Below are 21,726 nucleotides of genomic sequence, written 5' to 3' on the forward strand. Positions count from 1 at the left end.
CGATGTTGGCACCTGGAGAAGAAGTTGATATCCTTGGGGTGAAATTTGACTCCAAACTAACCATGAAGAACCATGTTGTAAATCTTGCAAACAAGGCAGCCAGGAAGCTTACAGCACTTCGCCGTATCTCGCATCTGCTTGACAGTAGGGGTTGCAAGATCCTGTACGAGGCACAAGTACGCTCACACCTTGAGTATGCTCCACTTTCTTGGTTTGCCTGCCCCCCCTCTCATCTGCGACTGCTTGACAGAGTAGAGAACAGAGCAAGACGTCTCATCTCTCGCCTGGACCCATCCTGGATAGATCTGTCATTTCAGCAGAGCCTTCAACATAGGAGGGATGTGGGTGGCCTTACTGTTATGTACAAGGCCAATATTGTCAAAATACCACACTTGGATCCACTTCGAGGACAGCGTGAAACAAGCTTTTATGCCACAAGACGGGCAGAAAGCAGCAACTTCACTCTGGCTGTACCCTTCTCCAGAACATCACTCCATCTGAGATCATACATACCCAGGATGACTCGAGTATGGAACACATTCGTACAGCATAATGATGTCAACGAGATAACGTCAGTTGATCAAATGAAAATGCTGGCCCACAGATGGCTCCAACTTCATCCTGTTCCCTACTTGTATGTCTCATAACAAAAATGCTTTCAAATGAGCTGATGTAGGTAACAGCTCTTAGCTTGCCAATAAAGTTAGGAATCCTTAACCTGTAAATAGCTGTCAATAAAGCTAGGGATCCTTAACCTTGTCAAACCCTGTGTAAAAAAAAAAAAAAAAAAAAAAAAAAAAAAAAAAAAGGGAGAGAGAGAGGGAGAGAGAGAGAGGGAGAGAGAGAGGGAGAGAAGGGGGGAGCGAGAGAGGGAGAGAGAGAGGGAGAGAAGGAGGGAGAGGGAGAGGGAGAGGGAGAGGGAGAGAGAGAGGGAGAGAGAGAGGGAGAGAGAGAGAGAGTGTGTGTGTGTGTGTGTGTGTGTGTGTGTGTGTGTGTGTGTGTGTGTGTGTGTGTGTGTGTGTGTGTGTGCATGTGTGTGTGTGCGTGCACGCACGTGTGTGTGTGTGTGTGTGTGTGTGTGTGTGTGTGTGTGTGTGTGTGTGTGTGTGTATTCGCCTAGTTAGTCACCATATTGCCCTAGTGCAGGTGTGTGTGTGTGTGTGTATGTGTGTATATGTGTGTGTGGGGAAGGCGTGAGGGGGAGATACTGCTAATACATACCAGTAATTCTGGGTTATAAAAAGCAGAACTGACGGTGACGACAACGAAATGGACTAAATATGACAAAAGAGGGACCGGCATTCAAGTACCAGACCTGCTGCCAGACGTGAACCAGACATGAGACGTTTTCCACTACAATGAAATAACTGACCTCCATATCAACTGTACCAGTGTTTAAAGGGAAGACAACATGGCAGAAAACCTGATCAACTAAATCTCCAAGGAAATGACAGGTCTGTAGGACTTTTTTCTTCAGTGCCAAACGAGGGAAAGAATTGAGCATTTAAACATGGCTGACAGGCATCCAAACAGCCGCTACTGCCAGACGTACAACTAGCGAAGTGAAATTCTCATCTTTACTGACGTTCATCTGTTGACAGTAGCATCATATCTGTACCACCATCATATCACCTGTACCAGTGCTAACGAGAGGGAAACACAGGAGACATCGTCAAATCAACAGTACAAAACTCCAAGGTTATAGGTCGGATATCCCTCAGTGCCAGTCGTGGGAAAGAAGTGAATAGTTAAACAGTCAAGGTTAATGTTTTAGTAGCTGACCTATATTCAGCTGACCAGTGTACAGTGAGAGAATCATAGCAGAAAACGCCAAATATATCTATAAACTCAAGGAAAGTCAGGTGGTAGGTGGCGTTACTCCCCTCAGTGTTTTAAAAATGGCTGAGTCAGCAAAACAGGTCAGGCGACAACACCACCACACAACCCCCGATAAATGGAACTGAGGGGGATTTGGAAGGATAAAACCATGGATTAAACCTTTCTGATCTACCAGAATGGAAAGGAGTTAGAAGTTAATTGGGGAAGCCATACTGTGAAGTGAGATGGGAAGGGGAGTGTGTAATAAGGGGTTAACTGTAAGGGTTTTGTGAAGTTAAGGGAAAAGTGAGCAGTGAAGAGGGTTTTGAAGAGGAAATTTTACTAGTAATTCAGTGGTGATTGCTAAAGCAGATACTAAGTGTACTAGGGACTGGAAAAGAGAAATAAATATTATTGTATATGAGTAAAAGAGCGAAGAGTGAAAATGGCAGGCATTAGAGGGGTACAGGCTGCCATAATTATATTTATATTTCTTCTTAATTCCATGAAGAAAGAAATCAGTCATGGGGGCTGGAAAAGGTGAATGGAGTAACAGCGCCCTGGACAGTAAAAGCCCAACAGTTGCCATCCTACCAGAAAAGTAAATACCACTATCGCCGCAAGGTATGGCAACACCGCATACCCAAACAAAAACAGTGGCACACAGCTCTTATTGTAGCGCTCTTAAGTGGTGATATCCAAATTAATCCAGGACCTCAAACTATTGTGCAGAGGCAAAACAGACAGATAAATAACGGCGATAATGACGGTCTAGTGGCTAGGAATGATAACCTTAACTCCATATGTAATGCATACATAGGTCAATGTGAGACAATACAGCCATTATTATCTCAAACACTACCAAACAGGTGCATACACTGTACTAAAGTACGCATGAAAAACAGAAAAGGCACCTTATGTAAAATGTGTAAGGGGTGGGTGCATGATAGATGTATGTACAATTATAGCAACGGTGCCAGAATTCATTTTGTGTGTAACAAATGCACTTTGGCACAGTTACCCTTTAGCAGTGATGACATTGATTTACCTAATTTTAATACAAATGCCCCATTGCCATATATTGATGATTATGATTGTTTTATGAAAACAGGCCTTCACTTTATTCATGTCAATGCAAGATCACTTCTTCCTAAATTGGCAGAGATTAGGATTCTAGCTAACAAAATTAGGGCGGCAGTTATAACCATCTCTGAATCTTGGTTAGATGATACGGTGACTGACGACGAGGTCAAAATAGATGGTTACAATATAAAACGCTTAGATAGGAGCAGAAAGGGTGGTGGAGTATGTGCCTACATTAGAAATGACTTAGCTTACAACCCAAGACCTGATTTAAATAACAATAAACTGGAGATTCTATGGTTTGAAGTGATGCTTCCTAAGACCAAACCCATCTTAGTAGGAACTAGTTACCGCCCTCCTACCCAGGACCAGTTCTTAGAAGACTTTTCCAGAGTCTTGTCCGGAGTTGAAAACAATTGCGAGACAATAATACTGGGCGACTTCAATATCTGTTTTCAGCAGCAAAATAACGGGCTATGCAAAAGGTATAAGCATATTCTAGGATTAAATAGTTACACTCAACTAATTAATACTCCAACCCGGATCACACAGTTCTCAGCCACCCTAATTGACCACATACTTTGTAACCGCTCTGAGAACATTAGTCAGTCAGGCGTCATTACCACAGGTCTTAGTGATCATTTCATCATTTACTGCACCAGGAAAATCACTAGGGATAGGATAGGCCTACACAGGACAATAAAAATGAGGTCAACTAGAAACTACAGTAAAGAAACACTGGTAAATAGGCTACACAATTGTGACTGGACAGAGATAACAAGTTGCACGGACGTAAACGATGCCTGGGAAAAATTCAAAACTATGTTCACTACCATCCTTGATAATATTGCACCAGTTAAAGAGGTTAGGATTAAACGAAGAACTGAACCCTGGATGAATACTGAGATATTAGATAATATGAAATTCAGAGACCAGCTGCTAAAAAGATTTAAAGCAAACAGACAGGATATTGCAGCACTAAATGAATTCCAAAGGGTGAGGAACAGAGTACAGAGACTTAAAAAAGGAGCAAAGGCAAAGCATTACTGCTCAAAAATTGAAGAGTATAAGCATAACCCCAGAAAGCTCTGGCAACAACTAAAACAGTTGGGGTATAGCCATAAGCCAGTAGATAGGTCTAACATAGTACTCACTATCGATAATGAGGTATGCCACGAAACATCTAAGGTGGCAAATTGCTTTAATTCATACTACACATCTGTTGCATCAACACTAGTAAGTAAACTACCTGCTGCATCAAATACCTTTAACACAGACTCTGATAAGTTTCAAACATACTATACCAATAAAGGGGTAACCCCAAACAGTTGTCAACTAGTAAGTGTATCTCATGACTTTATTCAAAAAGAACTAAGCAGGTTAAACCCAACTAAGAGCACAGGCCCTGTCAATCCCTATTACTTACATAATAAATCTATCAATCACCACTAATACCGTACCGGAGGGGTTCAAGGAGGCAAGAGTTACTCCTATCTTCAAGAAAAATAGTAGGTCTGATGTAAGCAACTATAGGCCTGTTAGTATACTCAGTATAATATCTAAAATTCTAGAGAGGGCGGTGTATTCTCAAGTAGTTAAGTACCTTAATGACAACAACATTCTCCATAGCTATCAATCGGGCTTTAGAAGATCCTACTCAACCGACACCTCCTTTATTAATCTGATGGATTACCTGAGAACTGAAATGTCAAAGGGGAACCTCATAGGTATGGTAACCTTAGACTTGCAAAAGGCCTTCGATACTGTCAACCACAATATATTTTGTAATAAACTTCAAACTATAGGTATAGGTTCTGTAGACTGGTTTAAGTCCTACCTTAGTAACAGGAGACAAATAGTCAAAATCAACAAAACAGAATCAGAACCCCTGCCGATAACATGTGGAGTTCCCCAAGGTAGTATTCTGGGTCCCTTATTATTCTTATGTTATGTCAATGATATGCCTATCAGTGTCAAGTGCAAACTCCTACTGTATGCAGATGACAGTGCTCTGTTAGTGTCAGGTAAAGACCCACAAGATATTGCTAATGTTTTAACACTGGAACTGGAGTCCTGCAGCAAATGGTTAGTAGACAACAAACTATCATTACACCTAGGGAAAACTGAAGCCATTCTCTTTGGCACGAAACATAAACTGAGAAGGGTAAATAATTTTAATGTTCAATGTAATGGGGAGCCCATCACTTTGCTTTCATCAGTAAAATATTTGGGAATCCCCTTTGACCCATGCATGTCAGGAGAATTGATAGGGAACAGTGTAGTAAAGAAAGCGAATGCCAGACTGAAGTTCCTGTATAGACAAGCACAGTGTCTACCTACTGAGGCTCGCAGGACCCTATGTCTAGCCCTTATACAATGCCATATGGATTACGCTTGCTCTTCTTGGTACTCTGCCTTGACAAAAAAACTGAAAGATAGACTACAAATCACCCAGAACAAAATCATAAGATTCATCCTGGGGCTGGGACCAAGAGAACATGTAGGCCAGGATGAATTACAGCAGTTGGATATGCTGAATGTTGAAGACAGAGTAAAACAACTGAAGCTAAATCATGTTTATAAAATTGCTCACAAACAATGTCCAGAATATCTTGCTGTCAATTTTGTCAAGGTTGGGAACCAAAGCAATCATAGTGCTAGGGGGAGAGAGCACAACTTTGTAGTACCCACAGTCAGTGGCCAGGCTTCAAACACCTTTTATTGTACAGCAATAAAGGAATGGAACAGACTACCTGCACATGTCAAAGCCAGTCATAGCGTGAACCAGATCAAGAAGAGTGCCAAAAGGTGTCTGATGAATGTAGCTACAGAAAGGGAGGGGAATGATTTTCTATTTTTTAGCTAACATACGTGTAAATTTTACCTTATTCCTAGTAATGACCCTCGTATTGTAGATAGTCTTAATGACCCTCGTGTAGTAGATAGTCTTTTTAGTATGATAATAAGATGTTATCTTCATTGTAGAATAATAAGAAAATATTATAACCTTTATATTATAATAAGGTAAAAGGACCCCAATGGAAATAAGTCACTCTGTCTGACTTTTTTGGGTTATCCCAGGTTCTCTACACATATGCTGCTATGTATGATAATTTTATGTAACTGTATTTGTGTATACCTGAATAAACTTACTTAACTTGCTACTAGGGTCTAACGCTTCTATGAGTGTCTGCCCTTGTGTGTGTGCGCGTGTGTGTTAGGGAGGGATGGTTAGGGGAGGGTAGGTGGTGTGGTTGAAAGATCCGTTATACCTCTCTGTCGTGTAGGCTCAAATTTAGTCTCGGCTATCTTTCCTAGTAATGCTACTCTCTCCACTTATTGCCCTTTCTGGATTTAAGTATCAATTATTGCTGGTTATTATCCTATTCCTTGTTCACATTGAGAGAGGACTTCCTAGCTTCCTAAGTAATCTTACTGCTAATAACTACCGGTAGAAACACTGCCTTACCCCTTCGTTACCCCTCGCTAATCTGCTGTCCTCACACTCTCCTCAACACTATCTTCACTTTAACTATGCTATTTCTGCGCTAATTCTGTAATAGCTTGCAGGAGTGAGTGACCAGTATCTAACAGTGATGCAAGGCCAGACGCCAGGATGCAACATGCAAACCACAATAGGTGAGTGAGTACTTGCGCTGCAGAGGTGCGGTGACAAGTTGCCAGATGCTGATGACGTAGTCGTCGTACATAGGCCTTCTATCACTATTTTGGAGATCCTTCTCCCGTGATGTTTATAATCATATATGCTCATACATCCCGCGTTCATCACACGATATCACTTTTCACATTATATACTCTTCACTTTATATGTATAATGGCACACAACTTGTTGTGACGTCACTGCCTCAGCAGGCCTACAACTGCCACCTTCCTTTGTTGTATATTTTATTTTTTCTTTCTCTTTTTTTTTTTTTTTTACCTTTTTCCCTCTCACTGTATGGTGCCCCACATTACACTTGTTAACCAAACTCTGGTAATTCTTGAACTCCCGCTTCCACACTCGCTTTGATCTTTGTATATTTGAATCTGTGTGGCAACAGCACCCAGTAGACCCACAACGGTTTATCACTTTGAAATATTACTGATTTCAGGCTTCCTCTCGACTTGTTTTAACTATTAACTTTGGTTATCACTCGTAGGATTGTTCACTGACGTTGTCACTACCACTGATTACTGCTAGCAGTTACTGCACGCCTTAAAACACTAAGGTTCTCGGAGCCTTGTGCACCCACGTCTGCACGGGATACCTGACCTGACCTGTGTGCGTGTGTGTGTGCGTGTGTGTGTGTGTATGTGCGTGTGTGCGCGCGTGTGTGCGTGTGCGTGCGTGTGTGTGTGCATGTGTGTGTGTGTGTGCGTGTGTGTGTGTGTGCGTGTGTGTGTGTGTGCGTGTGTGTGCGTGTGTGTGTGTGTGCGTGTGTTGATACCTATTTGTAAACTAGAGTAATGCCAGAGCTAGCAACACTTGCAGTAGCTAGTCATCAGTCAGTCGTGCTGCATGTTAGAGAGAGAGAAACAGGCAGAGACATACATATAGGGCAGACACACAAAAAGAGAAATAAAGGAAATGCAAGAGAGGAATAGGTATAAAAGGAGCAAAAAGAAATATATACAGAAGGGAGAAGAATACATGGGAAAGCAGACAAGAGAAGACCCTATCTTCCATTTTGTGTCTTTCTGTTGAGGATTGTTGTGGCATACAAAGAGTGTTACAATTTATTCGGCGTATGTCACACTCCCATATTGGCTGCCTCCCAACCAACGAACCAGGAGCTAAGGGTTTAATGATCAATAAGGTACTTGTCGTTAAATCAGTACTTTGGTTCATTGACCAATCACAGGCAAGCCCGCCAAAGCTGAAGCAACGTGGTTCACTTGGGGGAAGCTTTTGGCAGACTTGCCTACCTGCTGGTTGAGTATGGTGCACTGTCTCTGGCTTCTGCTTTGCCATCTGTCACCGTCGTGTACACTTATTATTCTATCTGTACATAGTGTACAAATTTGTATATAGTGGGTGAAGGCAAAATATACATTATAGTCTGCTGAGTTTGTTTGCTACAATTCCCATTACGACCAGGTCTCACAGGCCATTATTTATCTGTGTTTGTAATAACTGTCAACTCACTACCTACCTTCTTCCATCCTTCCAGTTTACCTATGAAAAAAAGTGGGCAAAACGATTCCATGAAGTATAAGAAAAAAGTATGTAAATATTTAATACGAAAGGTCAGAATTCAGTTCAGTTTGTATTGCTGAGACGACCATCAGTATCAGTGTTAACACTATCTGTACACCAACCATTATTAAGTCTTGGTCGACCAGTGTTAACTGATTTTTTTTGAAGGACTTCCTGAACTCCATAACCATAATTTTTAATGGGATTGATCAGTAAGCCAGCTGAAGGCCTCAGTCAGATGATCAAGATCTCCAGCTGCGGGGTCGTCATATGACTAAGACCCCGCTTCAGGAAACACTTGTTCTGTTTCCTGACAAACCTTACCTAAGCTAAAATAGTATCTAATTGACTCTCAAATATCTAAAGGCTTTGTCCAGCTGGATCTTAAACACCTGTCACCTGTTGTTATTGTTGCTTAGCTTCTGAGGTCACTCTCTTCCGGTGATCATCTATACTAAAACCTTTTTCTCATATTTGTGTTACATCTGTTTCTCGTAACCAGTTGCTTCAGATCATTGTTTCACTTTGCACTTCAACGTGTTTTTTGTGTTTATGTGGATCAAAGTGTTTTTCTTGATTGAGTGGATCAGTGTTGTTCTTGAGTGAGTTGGTCAAATGGCTTCAATACCTTGAAGGTTAGAATACAATCTCATAATCTTAATGAAACAAATTAAGTGTGACGACTGACTCTTTTTCCATGTATGTTATTAAGCGATGGTAGGTACTAATTTACTCTGTCATCTGTTAGACGACTGATATATTAATGGCATACAGTACCAACAAAGAGATGGATATGACACATGTGCAGTATCTGGCTTTGGTTATTTTGCAGGCGATTCGCCATTCAGTGGCTTCATCAGTACAGTAGACGAACATAAACGGAAGAGTGTAGAAGAGGCGGTAATCAGTCCCTCAGCCTAGCAGATACCCAGATATTACACATGTCTAATTCATCTGTTAAACGACTGTTGTGGGTAGCAGCAGCGCAGGGAGTGTGTTACCTAGTATACCTCAGAAAGACTTGGCTTGGAAAAATGAGCGGAGATAACACGTAAATTGAACTGTGTGAGCAATTAAATATAAAAACATGATATTGTAGTTTGGTGAAAAAATGAAGAGTATGTTGAAGGTGCGCTCTAATAAGTAAGTCATAAATGGTCAGTATTATTACTGATGCTTTATACTTGAGCTTTACAGATATAAGGTATTTGGTTGTGTTGCCTCGCAGGGATGTGTTGTGTACCTAAGATGGTTGTTTGTCTTCACTTGAAGGTTCTTCCACTTGCTGTATCAACCATTTTGTGGCCCAACATTTTATACTCGTGTTTGAGTAAGGAATCGAGAGAGAAAGAGAGAGAGAGAGAGATGGATGAAGAAAGAGCTGGTGCTTGTGAAACTAACGCGATGTGACGGGTGGGTTTTGGTGCACATAAAGAGAGGTGAACCGAGTGTGTGTACTGTTACATGGGATGCATCCCCGCCCCCCACCTTCCCTCACGGTACCTACTGTAACAACCTCCAGGGGTGTGTTTCTCCTGTACTTTACCATCATGGCCCCTTCCCCTTCAACGACTTAAATAATACTAAGCAAAAACACACTTTCAACAAAGGAGAAACCGTGCATTTTAATGGTGCTTAGGCAGGTTGATCAGTAGTAGTGCTTGGTGGCCAACCAAGCACAGATGCTGCAACCTGAGATGGAGGCAGCACGTCAGCTCTCATTAAGGTGGTGTTGCAGATGCTGCTGCTGCTGCTCGTTGCTGCAACTTTACCAACATTCTACCTTGCATTGCCTTCTGGCCAACACTAACTCCTTAAGCACGTTTTGCTTCCCTATTCAAGGTGTGGAGAGTGTCATAGTGAACAGTGTGGAGGGTAGGTGTAGTTGTGAAGAGTGTGATAGTGAACAGTGTGGAGGGTGGGTGTAGTTGTGGAGAGTGTGATAGTGAACAGTGTGGAGGGTGGGTGTAGTTGTGGAGAGTGTGATAGTGAACAGTGTGGAGGGTGGGTGTAGTTGTGAAGAGTGTGATAGTGAACAGTGTGGAGGGTGGGTGTAGTTGTGGAGAGTGTGATAGTGAACAGTGTGGAGGGTGGGTGTAGTTGTGGAGAGTGTGATAGTGAACAGTGTGGAGGGTGGGTGTAGTTGTGAAGAGTGTGATAGTGAACAGTGTGGAGGGTGGGTGTAGTTGTGGAGAGTGTGATAGTGAACAGTGTGGAGGGTGGGTGTAGTTGTGGAGAGTGTGATAATGAACAGTGTGGAGGGTGGGTGCAGTTGTGGAGAGTGTGATAGTGAACAGTGTGGAGGGTAGGTGTAGTTGTGGAGAGTGTGATAGTGAACAGTGTGGAGGGTAGGAGTAGTTGTGAAGAGTGTGATAGTGAACAGTGTGGAGGGTGGGTGCAGTTGTGGAGAGTGTGATAGTGAACAGTGTGGAGGGTAGGTGTAGTTGTGGAGAGTGTGATAGTGAACAGTGTGGAGGGTGGGTGCAGTTGTGGAGAGTGTGATAGTGAACAGTGTGGAGGGTAGGTGTAGTTGTGGAGAGTGTGATAGTGAACAGTGTGGAGGGTAGGTGTAGTTGTGGAGAGTGTGATAGTGAACAGTGTGGAGGGTAGGTGTAGTTGTGGAGAGTGTGATAGTGAACAGTGTGGAGGATAGGTGTAGTTGTGGAGAGTGTGATAGTGAACAGTGTGGAGGGTGGGTGTAGTTGTGAAGAGTGTGATAGTGAACAGTGTGGAGGGTGGGTGTAGTTGTGGAGAGTGTGATAGTGAACAGTGTGGAGGGTGGGTGTAGTTGTGAAGAGTGTGATAGTGAACAGTGTGGAGGGTAGGTGTAGTTGTGAAGAGTGTGATAGTGAACAGTGTGGAGGGTGGGTGTAGTTGTGGAGAGTGTGATAGTGAACAGTGTGGAGGGTGGGTGTAGTTGTGGAGAGTGTGATAGTGAACAGTGTGGAGGGTGGGTGTAGTTGTGAAGAGTGTGATAGTGAACAGTGTGGAGGGTGGGTGTAGTTGTGGAGAGTGTGATAGTGAACAGTGTGGAGGGTGGGTGTAGTTGTGGAGAGTGTGATAGTGAACAGTGTGGAGGGTGGGTGTAGTTGTGAAGAGTGTGATAGTGAACAGTGTGGAGGGTGGGTGTAGTTGTGGAGAGTGTGATAGTGAACAGTGTGGAGGGTGGGTGTAGTTGTGGAGAGTGTGATAGTGAACAGTGTGGAGGGTGGGTGTAGTTGTGAAGAGTGTGATAGTGAACAGTGTGGAGGGTGGGTGTAGTTGTGGAGAGTGTGATAGTGAACAGTGTGGAGGGTGGGTGGGTGTAGTTGTGAAGAGTGTGATAGTGAACAGTGTGGAGGGTGGGTGTAGTTGTGGAGAGTGTGATAGTGAACAGTGTGGAGGGTGGGTGTAGTTGTGAAGAGTGTGATAGTGAACAGTGTGGAGGGTGGGTGTAGTTGTGGAGAGTGTGATAGTGAACAGTGTGGAGGGTGGGTGTAGTTGTGGAGAGTGTGATAGTGAACAGTGTGGAGGGTGGGTGTAGTTGTGGAGAGTGTGATAGCAGTGTGGAGGGTGGGTGTAGTTGTGGAGAGTGATAGTGAACAGTGTGGAGGGTGGGTGTAGTTGTGAAGAGTGTGATAGTGAACAGTGTGGAGGGTAGGTGTAGTTGTGAAGAGTGTGATAGTGAACAGTGTGGAGGGTGGGTGTAGTTGTGAAGAGTGTGATAGTGAACAGTGTGGAGGGTGGGTGTAGTTGTGAAGAGTGTGATAGTGAACAGTGTGGAGGGTAGGTGTAGTTGTGAAGAGTGTGATAGTGAACAGTGTGGAGGGTAGGTGTAGTTGTGAAGAGTGTGATAGTGAACAGTGTGGAGGGTGGGTGTAGTTGTGAAGAGTGTGATAGTGAACAGTGTGGAGGGTGGGTGTAGTTGTGGAGAGTGTGATAGTGTGGAGGGTGGGTGCAGTTGTGAAGAGTGTGATAGTGAGCAGTGTGGAGGGTGGGTGTAGTTGTGGAGAGTGTGATAGTGAGCAGTGTGGAGGGTGGGTGTAGTTGTGGAGAGTGTGATAGTGAGCAGTGTGGAGGGTGGGTGTAGTTGTGGAGAGTGTGATAGTGAACAGTGTGGAGGGTGGGTGTAGTTGTGAAGAGTGTGATAGTGAACAGTGTGGAGGGTAGGTGTAGTTGTGAAGAGTGTGATAGTGAACAGTGTGGAGGGTGGGTGCAGTTGTGAAGAGTGTGATAGTGAACAGTGTGGAGGGTAGGTGTAGTTGTGAAGAGTGTGATAGTGAACAGTGTGGAGGGTGGGTGCAGTTGTGAAGAGTGTGATAGTGAACAGTGTGGAGGGTAGGTGTAGTTGTGAAGAGTGTGATAGTGAACAGTGTGGAGGGTGGGTGTAGTTGTGAAGAGTGTGATAGTGAACAGTGTGGAGGGTGGGTGTAGTTGTGAAGAGTGTGATAGTGAACAGTGTGGAGGGTAGGTGTAGTTGTGAAGAGTGTGATAGTGAACAGTGTGGAGGGTGGGTGTAGTTGTGGAGTGTGATAGTGAACAGTGTGGAGGGTGGGTGCAGTTGTGAAGAGTGTGATAGTGAACAGTGTGGAGGGTAGGTGTAGTTGTGAAGAGTGTGATAGTGAACAGTGTGGAGGGTGGGTGTAGTTGTGAAGAGTGTGATAGTGAACAGTGTGGAGGGTGGGTGTAGTTGTGGAGAGTGTGATAGTGTGGAGGGTGGGTGTAGTTGTGAAGAGTGTGATAGTGAGCAGTGTGGACGGTGGGTGTAGTTGTGGAGAGTGTGATAGTGAGCAGTGTGGAGGGTGGGTGTAGTTGTGGAGAGTGTGATAGTGAGCAGTGTGGAGGGTGGGTGTAGTTGTGGAGAGTGTGATAGTGAGCAGTGGGGAGGGTGGGTGTAGTTGTGGAGAGTGTGATAGTGAACAGTGTGGAGGGTGGGTGTAGTTGTGAAGAGTGTGATAGTGAACAGTGTGGAGGGTGGGTGTAGTTGTGGAGAGTGTGATAGTGAACAGTGTGGAGGGTGGGTGTAGTTGTGGAGAGTGTGATAGTGAACAGTGTGGAGGGTGGGTGTAGTTGTGGAGAGTGTGATAGTGAACAGTGTGGAGGGTGGGTGTAGTTGTGGAGAGTGTGATAGTGAACAGTGTGGAGGGTGGGTGTAGGTGTGAAGAGTGTGATAGTGAACAGTGTGGAGGGTGGGTGTAGTTGTGAAGAGTGTGATAGTGAACAGTGTGGAGGGTGGGTGTAGTTGTGGAGAGTGTGATAGTGAACAGTGTGGAGGGTGGGTGTAGTTGTGAAGAGTGTGTTAGTGAACAGTGTGGAGGGTGGGTGTAGTTGTGGAGAGTGTGATAGTGAACAGTGTGGAGGGTGGGTGTAGTTGTGAAGAGTGTGATAGTGAGCAGTGTGGAGGGTGGGTGTAGTTGTGAAGAGTGTGATAGTGAGCAGTGTGGAGGGTGGGTGTAGTTGTGGAGAGTGTGATAGTGAGCAGTGTGGAGGGTGGGTGTAGTTGTGAAGAGTGTGATAGTGAGCAGTGTGGAGGGTGGGTGTAGTTGTGAAGAGTGTGATAGTGAGCAGTGTGGAGGGTGGGTGTAGTTGTGGAGAGTGTGATAGTGAGCAGTGTGGAGGGTGGGTGTAGTTGTGGAGAGTGTGATAGTGAGCAGTGTGGAGGGTGGGTGTAGTTGTGGAGAGTGTGATAGTGAGCAGTGTGGAGGATGGGTGTAGTTGTAGAGTGTGATAGTGAGCAGTGTGGAGGGTGGGTGTAGTTGTGAAGAGTGTGATAGTGAGCAGTGTGGAGGGTGGGTGTAGTTGTGGAGAGTGTGATAGTGAGCAGTGTGGAGGGTAGGTGTAGTTGTGGAGAGTGTGATAGTGAGCAGTGTGGAGGGTGGGTGTAGTTGTGGAGAGTGTGATAGTGAACAGTGTGGAGGGTGGGTGTATTTGTGAAGAGTGATAGTGAGCAGTGTGGAGGGTGGGTGTAGTTGTGAAGAGTGATAGTGAGCAGTGTGGAGGGTGGGTGTAGTTGTGAAGAGTGATAGTGAGCAGTGTGGAGGGTGGGTGTAGTTGTGAAGAGTGATAGTGAGCAGTGTGGAGGGTGGGTGTAGTTGTGAAGAGTGATAGTGAGCAGTGTGGAGGGTGGGTGTAGTTGTGAAGAGTGATAGTGAGCAGTGTGGAGGGTGGGTGTAGTTGTGAAGAGTGATAGTGAGCAGTGTGGAGGGTGGGTGTAGTTGTGAAGAGTGATAGTGAGCAGTGTGGAGGGTGGGTGTAGTTGTGAAGAGTGATAGTGAGCAGTGTGGAGGGTGGGTGTAGTTGTGGAGAGTGATAGTGAGCAGTGTGGAGGGTGGGTGTAGTTGTGAAGAGTGATAGTGAGCAGTGTGGAGGGTGGGTGTAGTTGTGGAGAGTGATAGTGAGCAGTGTGGAGGGTGGGTGTAGAACGAGACTAGAACCACCAACATTGTGCTGTGACAGTATTCTTTATTTATAGTTACATAGTGGTAGTAGAAGCTAGTTAGGTATGTTACCTTGTCATGTTCCATCACGCAGCATGGGTCACTTACATATTGTTGAAATCTGTCAGTCTGAGCTATGAGACTTCTGTAGCACAATGAGGATATCGTCAAGTATGCCATTAAAGGTTCATCAGCTACGGCAGCTTCAAAGGTTTCATTCCAGCAGAGCTGCAGTTACCATCTCTCAGGATGATCTGTCCCATACACAGGATAAATGGAATTGTTATAACTATTTCTCCATCCTCCCAGAGCAGAACAAAATTGTATACAGTGAAGGAGACAAAAGAAGGAAGTAGGAGGAAAAATGATTACGATGACATTATGTATAAAAACTAACTACTTCTGTGCATTAACAGTGCAGTAATTATATACCAAAAAATACTTGGGCAAGCTTGGCGCCAACCAGACTGAACATCGTAAACAAACTCTACTTGTACCAAGCAACACCCAGTAAATGTAGGCTGACTCAAGATAAGACAATGCGGGGAGGAGATATTAGTGGAGGGGTATACGGGGGGGGGGAGGGCTTGTGCTAGTGGTTTACCATGAGTTCTGAGTTGGAGGTATCAGGGTGGAGGTACAGGAGTGGAGGTACCAGGGTGGAGGTACCAGGGTGGAGGTACAGGAGTGGAGGTGCTGGGGTGGAGGTACTGGGGTGGAGATACAGGGTGGAGGTACTAGGGTGGAGATACAGGGTGGAGGTACTGGGGTGGAGATACAGGGTGGAGGTACTAGGGTGGAGGTACTGGGGTGGAGATACAGTGGTGGAGGTCCCAGGGTGGAGGTACTGGGGTGGAGATACTGGGATGGAGGTACTGGGGTGAAGGTACTTGGGTGGAGGTACTGGGGTGAAGTGCAGGGGTATGTGTGTCCTGGAAGGGGGTGTTTGATGAGGCATACTAAGGTGGGGGGCACAGTGGCGGCGTGCAGGGGTAGGTGTCCTGGAGAGGGGTGCTGGAGGTGGAGGTTTACTGTATGCTCTCAGAACCTTCCTCAGAATTTCTGAGGTAGGGGTAATGAGGTGGGCATGGTGTGGTAGGGGTCCTGAGGTCGGGGTGCTTGAGCAGAGGTCCTGGGGTAGGAGTGCTAGGACAGAGGTACTGGAGTTGGGTTGCTGGGGTGTAGGGGTTCACCTGGGGTCAACCAGGGTGAGCTGGGGGTCACTAACCTCCCTGGCCAGGGCTCACCCTGTGTCTTGATCCATCACAGCTACTGTCTTACCTCTCATGCTGCCTCCTTCATGGTGCCTCGCCCTCCTCACGCTGCCTCGCCTTCCTCATGCTGGCACACAAAACATGCTCTCTTGCCGTGCATGTTTGTGCGTACGTGTTTGTGTGCATGTGCATACGCTTGCAGATATTCCTTGTGGAGGAATTTGTACATACACTAGCCACTGTTCAGTATGATGTTTATTCTTGCGTAACTCAGAAACATTCACATTTCCTGTACAGCTCATCTTTGTGGACACCCCCAGAAGATGCTAAGATAATTATTGTGGAGGACTGTAATGTTTCAGAGCCAGGGTAATAGAGCCTAGTTCATCTCCACGGCTCTGACCTGTGGTGCTACTGAAGAAACCTGATAGCACTTATCTTTTCTGCGCGAACTGCTGGAAGCTAAACGAACTGACAGTTGCTGATAGCTATCCATTGCCTCTCATCCAGGAAATCCTACATTCATTTGGTAATAGCAAGCTCTTTCTCAACCCTAGATGCGAAATCAGCTAGCTGGGCAATCCCTGTTGTGGAAAATGACGAGAGGACAATATTTTTTCTGATGGTGTCAGGCTTTATCTATTTGTAGAATATCTGGAGTTACCAGAAAGCCTTATGGATTCCAGAGAGCACCAACTAGCTTCAAGAGAGCCACGAATTTCATTCTTAGTTCTATATGGGGTAGATACTAGCTAGCTAACTGAATGATGATGATGAGATCTGTTGATAAATTAGACACATGTGCAACTCTTGGGTATCTTTATTGAGGAAACGTTTCGCCACACAGAGTTGCACATGTGTCTAATTTATCAACATGTCGGTTCTCTGAACCATTCATCTACAAATGATGAGATCTGCTCAAGTACCTTTGAGCAGCACGTGACTAACGACCCTGTGATTAATCTGTGTTTGATTAACACGTAACTAGCGGCTATATGACTCATATATGTCTCTGGTTTACATCTTTGTCTTCTTGCTCATATTATTCTCCTCTTAAACAGGCAGCCTCTTCTTGACCCCCGTTTAATGCTTTCAAGACTTCATACGTTGTGATTATATCTCCTCTTACTCTCCCTGCTTCTCGGGTCATCAGATTGCGATGTTTTTAACCTCTCCATGTAATCAATGTTTTGTTTAAGCAGCTTCAGTTTGAATGCTTTACCAGTACTGTCTAGTAAGCTTCTAGTTCTTCCAACAGACGTATACTAGGAGAGTATGAACGTTGTTGGAGCTTCTGGAACCCAGTGGAGCCTGGTGGAACCTTGTGGAAAATGGTGGAACATTTTTTGCACCTGATGGAACCTTGTGGAAGTTTGTGGAACTTGGTAGAACTTAGAACCAGGTAGACTATTGAGGATTATTGTGGAACCTGGTTAATTATGGTACAACCTTGTGGATATTGCTAAAATCTGGTGGAACATTGTGAACCCTTGTGAAACCTGGTGAACGCATCACACTATGCACCGGACCATGCCCAGCCCTGTTCTCACAGGGCTGGGCATGGCGACGCAGGATCGAGTCCTGGCTAGCCGCAGCTCTATTAATATATATATATATATATATATATATATATATATATATATATATATATATATATATATATATATATAATGTATATGTGGTGCCGAATAGGTAAAACTGGTCAATTAGCAAGAACTCGTTTAAAATTAAGTCTTTTCTAAAATTTTCTCTCATACATTTAAATATATATATTTTAATTATGTTAATATAAAAATTAATGATTTTGTACTAAAAGAACCTTAGGAAACTTACCTAAGCTTATTATAATAAGCTTAATTTAACTTAACCTAATCCAACTAATTATATTTTATACAAGTTTACAATAATTTAATAATAAACAAACACAATGAAATATATTTTTTTTCGTAAGGTTCAGAATGATTTTTGCGAAATTATTGCATACACAAATTTTCGCTTGCCCTATTCGGCAAGAAGAGCGTTGCTATTTAAGCCAAATCACAAGTTTTACTTATTCGGCACGACATTTATTATAATTTATTTATCTACTAATATATTAATCGCTACAAGTGTTGAAGTGAAGAAGTAGGTGTCAGTAGGCAGAGTAAGGCAGCCGTAATATCAGCAAGCCAGGGTCTCAGCCACTGGACCGTGAAAGCTACAGTAAGATTCTTCCAAACAGGAGTGTGTGTACACTCTCTCCTCTCATGTTTTTATTCCTCTCATTAATTTTACTTCGTCAGCAAACAGACAGGTAAGACTCGATCCCTTCGGGTAGGTCATTTACATATATTAGGAACAGTAGCAGTGCTAGTAGTGATCCTTGTGGGACTCCAGTTGTTACTTGATGCCTCATTTGCCAGCTCCTCGTCAGTTGCATGTGTTCTCTTGCATAGCTTTGCAATAATGTTTCTCAGATTAGTTACATTCCGTCATTCTTACATAGTTCTTCTTTCTGCCGGTGACTCCGTTCATTTTCTTAGCATTCCTGAAGTGAGGCTTCAGCTTTCTCCTCAGATTCTTACTTCTTTAACAGACATCTTAATGTAGCTTCCCGGATACTCGTTTTGGGATATTTTAAGGTGAATTTATTTACAAAGGAATACTGTAAGTTACTACTTAGAACCACCCTCGTAGAACTTTTAAAAGATCTTTGACGTCCTCTCTCCTGTGATATCATGCTATCAGTGGTCCCTCACCCCTTGCAAGCGAGACTTTGTACTAAGTATATGCAAAGATATCTTTATTAGTACTCCAAATATTTATTCAAGTGTTAAAACTTTATTAATAACAATCAATCGAATAATTTATAACAATTTAAGTAGTAAAGTTGGAATGTTGTTAATGATAACAGGTGAAGTTAATAATGTTAACTGGTCCCAGTGAATCATTTTAAGGAGAGTCGCTGCTGTAAATTACATTACTAATTCTCAACCATAACCAACCATAAAGTTGCTATGAGAACCCACATATTTTTTTATTAAAACATCGGCCGTTTCCCACCAAGGTAGGGTGACCCGAAGAAGAAGAAACACTTTCATCATCATTCACTCCATCACTGTCTTGCCAGAGACGTGCTTACACTCCTTCAGAGTGCAGACACTGTACTTTCCACCTCCAGGACTCAAGTCTGGCTCACCGGTTTCCCTGCATCCCTTCATGAATGTTACTTTGCTCGCACTCCAACAGCGTCAAGTCTCAAGACAGTAAATACAACACCGATTTTTTTTGTAACTTAGGTGTAATATAGGTGTGAGGCCTCGCAGCGCATCCTCACCTAGTTACATATTCAGTTGTCCTATTTTTTACATAACATCAGTTCCTGGGCACACACCTAAAAAAAGAAATCACGTGGCATGTTAAGTGAGACAATTATGTCCATGGATCTGCGAGTCTCCTCTTGACATTATTATTGTTATTATTGTTATTATTATTATAGGGGAGCGTTAAACGTGTAGGTATTACACAGCGACTGTCTTCTTGACGTTAAGAACTTGTCCAGACATTGTTCAGGGTTTCCGTCCCACGCCATTTCATTCCTCAACATTTCAGGCGGATGATGCAGAGTTTATGGTACTTCCAGGTTTACTCCGTCTCCAGGTAACACCAGACTCACAGTCAAGATAAATTAGTCCTTTATGAATCGTCCTCTCAAGACACTCGACGACTACGTCAGTAGCTGCTGGGTTCCAGACTGCGTCGCAACGCCACACCACCCCTCCATCAGTAGCTGCAAACAGCATGGCAACGCCACAATATCCCTCCATCAGTAGCTGCAGACAGCATGACAACGCCACATCAACCCTCCATCAGTAGCTGCAGACAGCATGACAACGCCACATCACCCCTCCATCAGTAGCTGCAGACAGCATGACCACGCCACATCACCCCTCCATCAGTAGCTGCAAACAGCATGGCAACGCCACAATACCCCTCCATCAGTAGCTGCAGACAGCATGACAACGCCACACCACCCCTCCATCAGTAGCTGCAGACAGCATGACAACGCCACATCACCCCTCCATCAGTAGCTGCAAACAGCATGGCAACGCCACACCACCCCTCCATCAGTAGCTGCAGACAGCATGACAGCGCCACATCACCCCTCCATCAGTAGCTGCAAACAGCATGGCAACGCCACAATACCCCTCCATCAGTAGCTGCAGACAGCATGACAACGCCACATCACCCCTCCATCAGTAGCTGCAGACAGCATGACAACGCCACATCACCCCTTCATCAGTAGCTGCAAACAGCATGGCAACGCCACACCACCCCTCCATCAGTAGCTGCAGACAGGATTGTAGATGAATGGTTCAGAGAACCGACATGTTGTTGAATTAGACACATGTGCAACTCTTGGGTATCTTTATTGAGGAAACGTTTCGCCACACAGTGGCTTCATCAGTCCATACAAAGGAGAAACTTGAAGAACAGGGGAGAATGAGGTAATCAGTCCCTCAGCCTTGAGTCGATGTGGTCAGTCCATCAATCTTGAATAGAATACGGCATAAGAGCGGAGCAGCAGCTTATAAACCGTAGACAGGTGAGGGGCAGCAGTCGTAGGTGGTGTCACATTTGTCCAGTGTGGAAGTAGGTCGTGCCCAAGGGTTAGGCAAGTGAAGAATTCCCAAGTATTAAGATCCTCCTGTTCTTCAAGTTTCTCCTTTGTATGGACTGTTGAAGCCACTGTGTGGCGAAACGTTTCCTCAATACAGATACCCAAGAGTTGCACATGTGTCTAATTCAACAACATGTCGGTTCTCTGAACCATTCATCTACAATCCTGTCAGACACTGCAACTTCTTGGGATCTTAATACTTGGGAATTCTTCACTTGCCTAACCCTTGGGCACGACCTACTTCCAGATTGGACAAATGTGACACCACCTACGACTGCTGCCCCTCACCTGTCTACGGTTTATAAGCTGCTTCTCCGCTCTTATGCCGTATTCTATTCAAGATTGATGGACTGACCACATCGACTCAAGGCTGAGGGACTGATTACCTCATTCTCCTCCTGTTCTTCAAGTTACTCCTTTGTATGGACTGATGAAGCCACTGTGTGGCGAAACGTTTCCTCAATAAAGATACCCAAGAGTTGCACATGTGTCTAATTCAACAGCTGCAGACAGAATGACAACGCCACACCACCCTTCCATCAGTAGCTGCAGACAGCATGACAGCGCCACACCACCCCTCCATCAGTAGCTGCAGACAGCATGACAGCGCCACACCACCCCTCCATCAGTAGCTGCAGACAGCCACACCACACCTCCATCATGACAGCACCACACCACCCCTCCATCAGTAGCTGCAGACAGCATGACAGCACCACACCACCCCTCCATCAGTAGCTGCAGACAGCATGACAACGCCACACCACCCCTCCATCAGTAGCTGCAGACAGCATGACAGCGCCACACCACCCCTCCATCAGTAGCTGCAGACAGCATGACAGCGCCACACCACCCCTCCATCAGTAGCTGCAGACAGCATGACAGCACCACACCACCCCTCCATCAGTAGCTGCAGACAGCATGACAACGCCACACCACCCCTCCATCAGTAGCTGCAGACAGCATGACAGCGCCACATCACCCCTCCATCAGTAGCTGCAGACAGCATGACAGCGCCACATCACCCCTCCATCAGTAGCTGCAGACAGCATGACAGCGCCATGCGTGGCATTACTATCTTATAATTTCACCCTTAATTTTCTGCCATATCGTTATCATAATTTATAACTATATGCTTTAAGCTCCTTCATTAAAACATATCTTGATATTATTTTGAAGTTCTTATAACAAACAACTATTGAAGAATTTGCACTTTTCCTTCTCTATGAATGTCAAATAATTGCAGTTGGTGGCGGTGCGTCGGACTTCATGATGTCACTAATTAATAAAACAATGACGCTGGCATATGTCAAAGAACTTGTGGTCAGTGCTAGATCTCTC

The sequence above is a fragment of the Cherax quadricarinatus genome, chromosome 24, assembly GCF_038502225.1.
Source record: "Cherax quadricarinatus isolate ZL_2023a chromosome 24, ASM3850222v1, whole genome shotgun sequence".
Taxonomy (NCBI): domain Eukaryota; kingdom Metazoa; phylum Arthropoda; class Malacostraca; order Decapoda; family Parastacidae; genus Cherax; species Cherax quadricarinatus.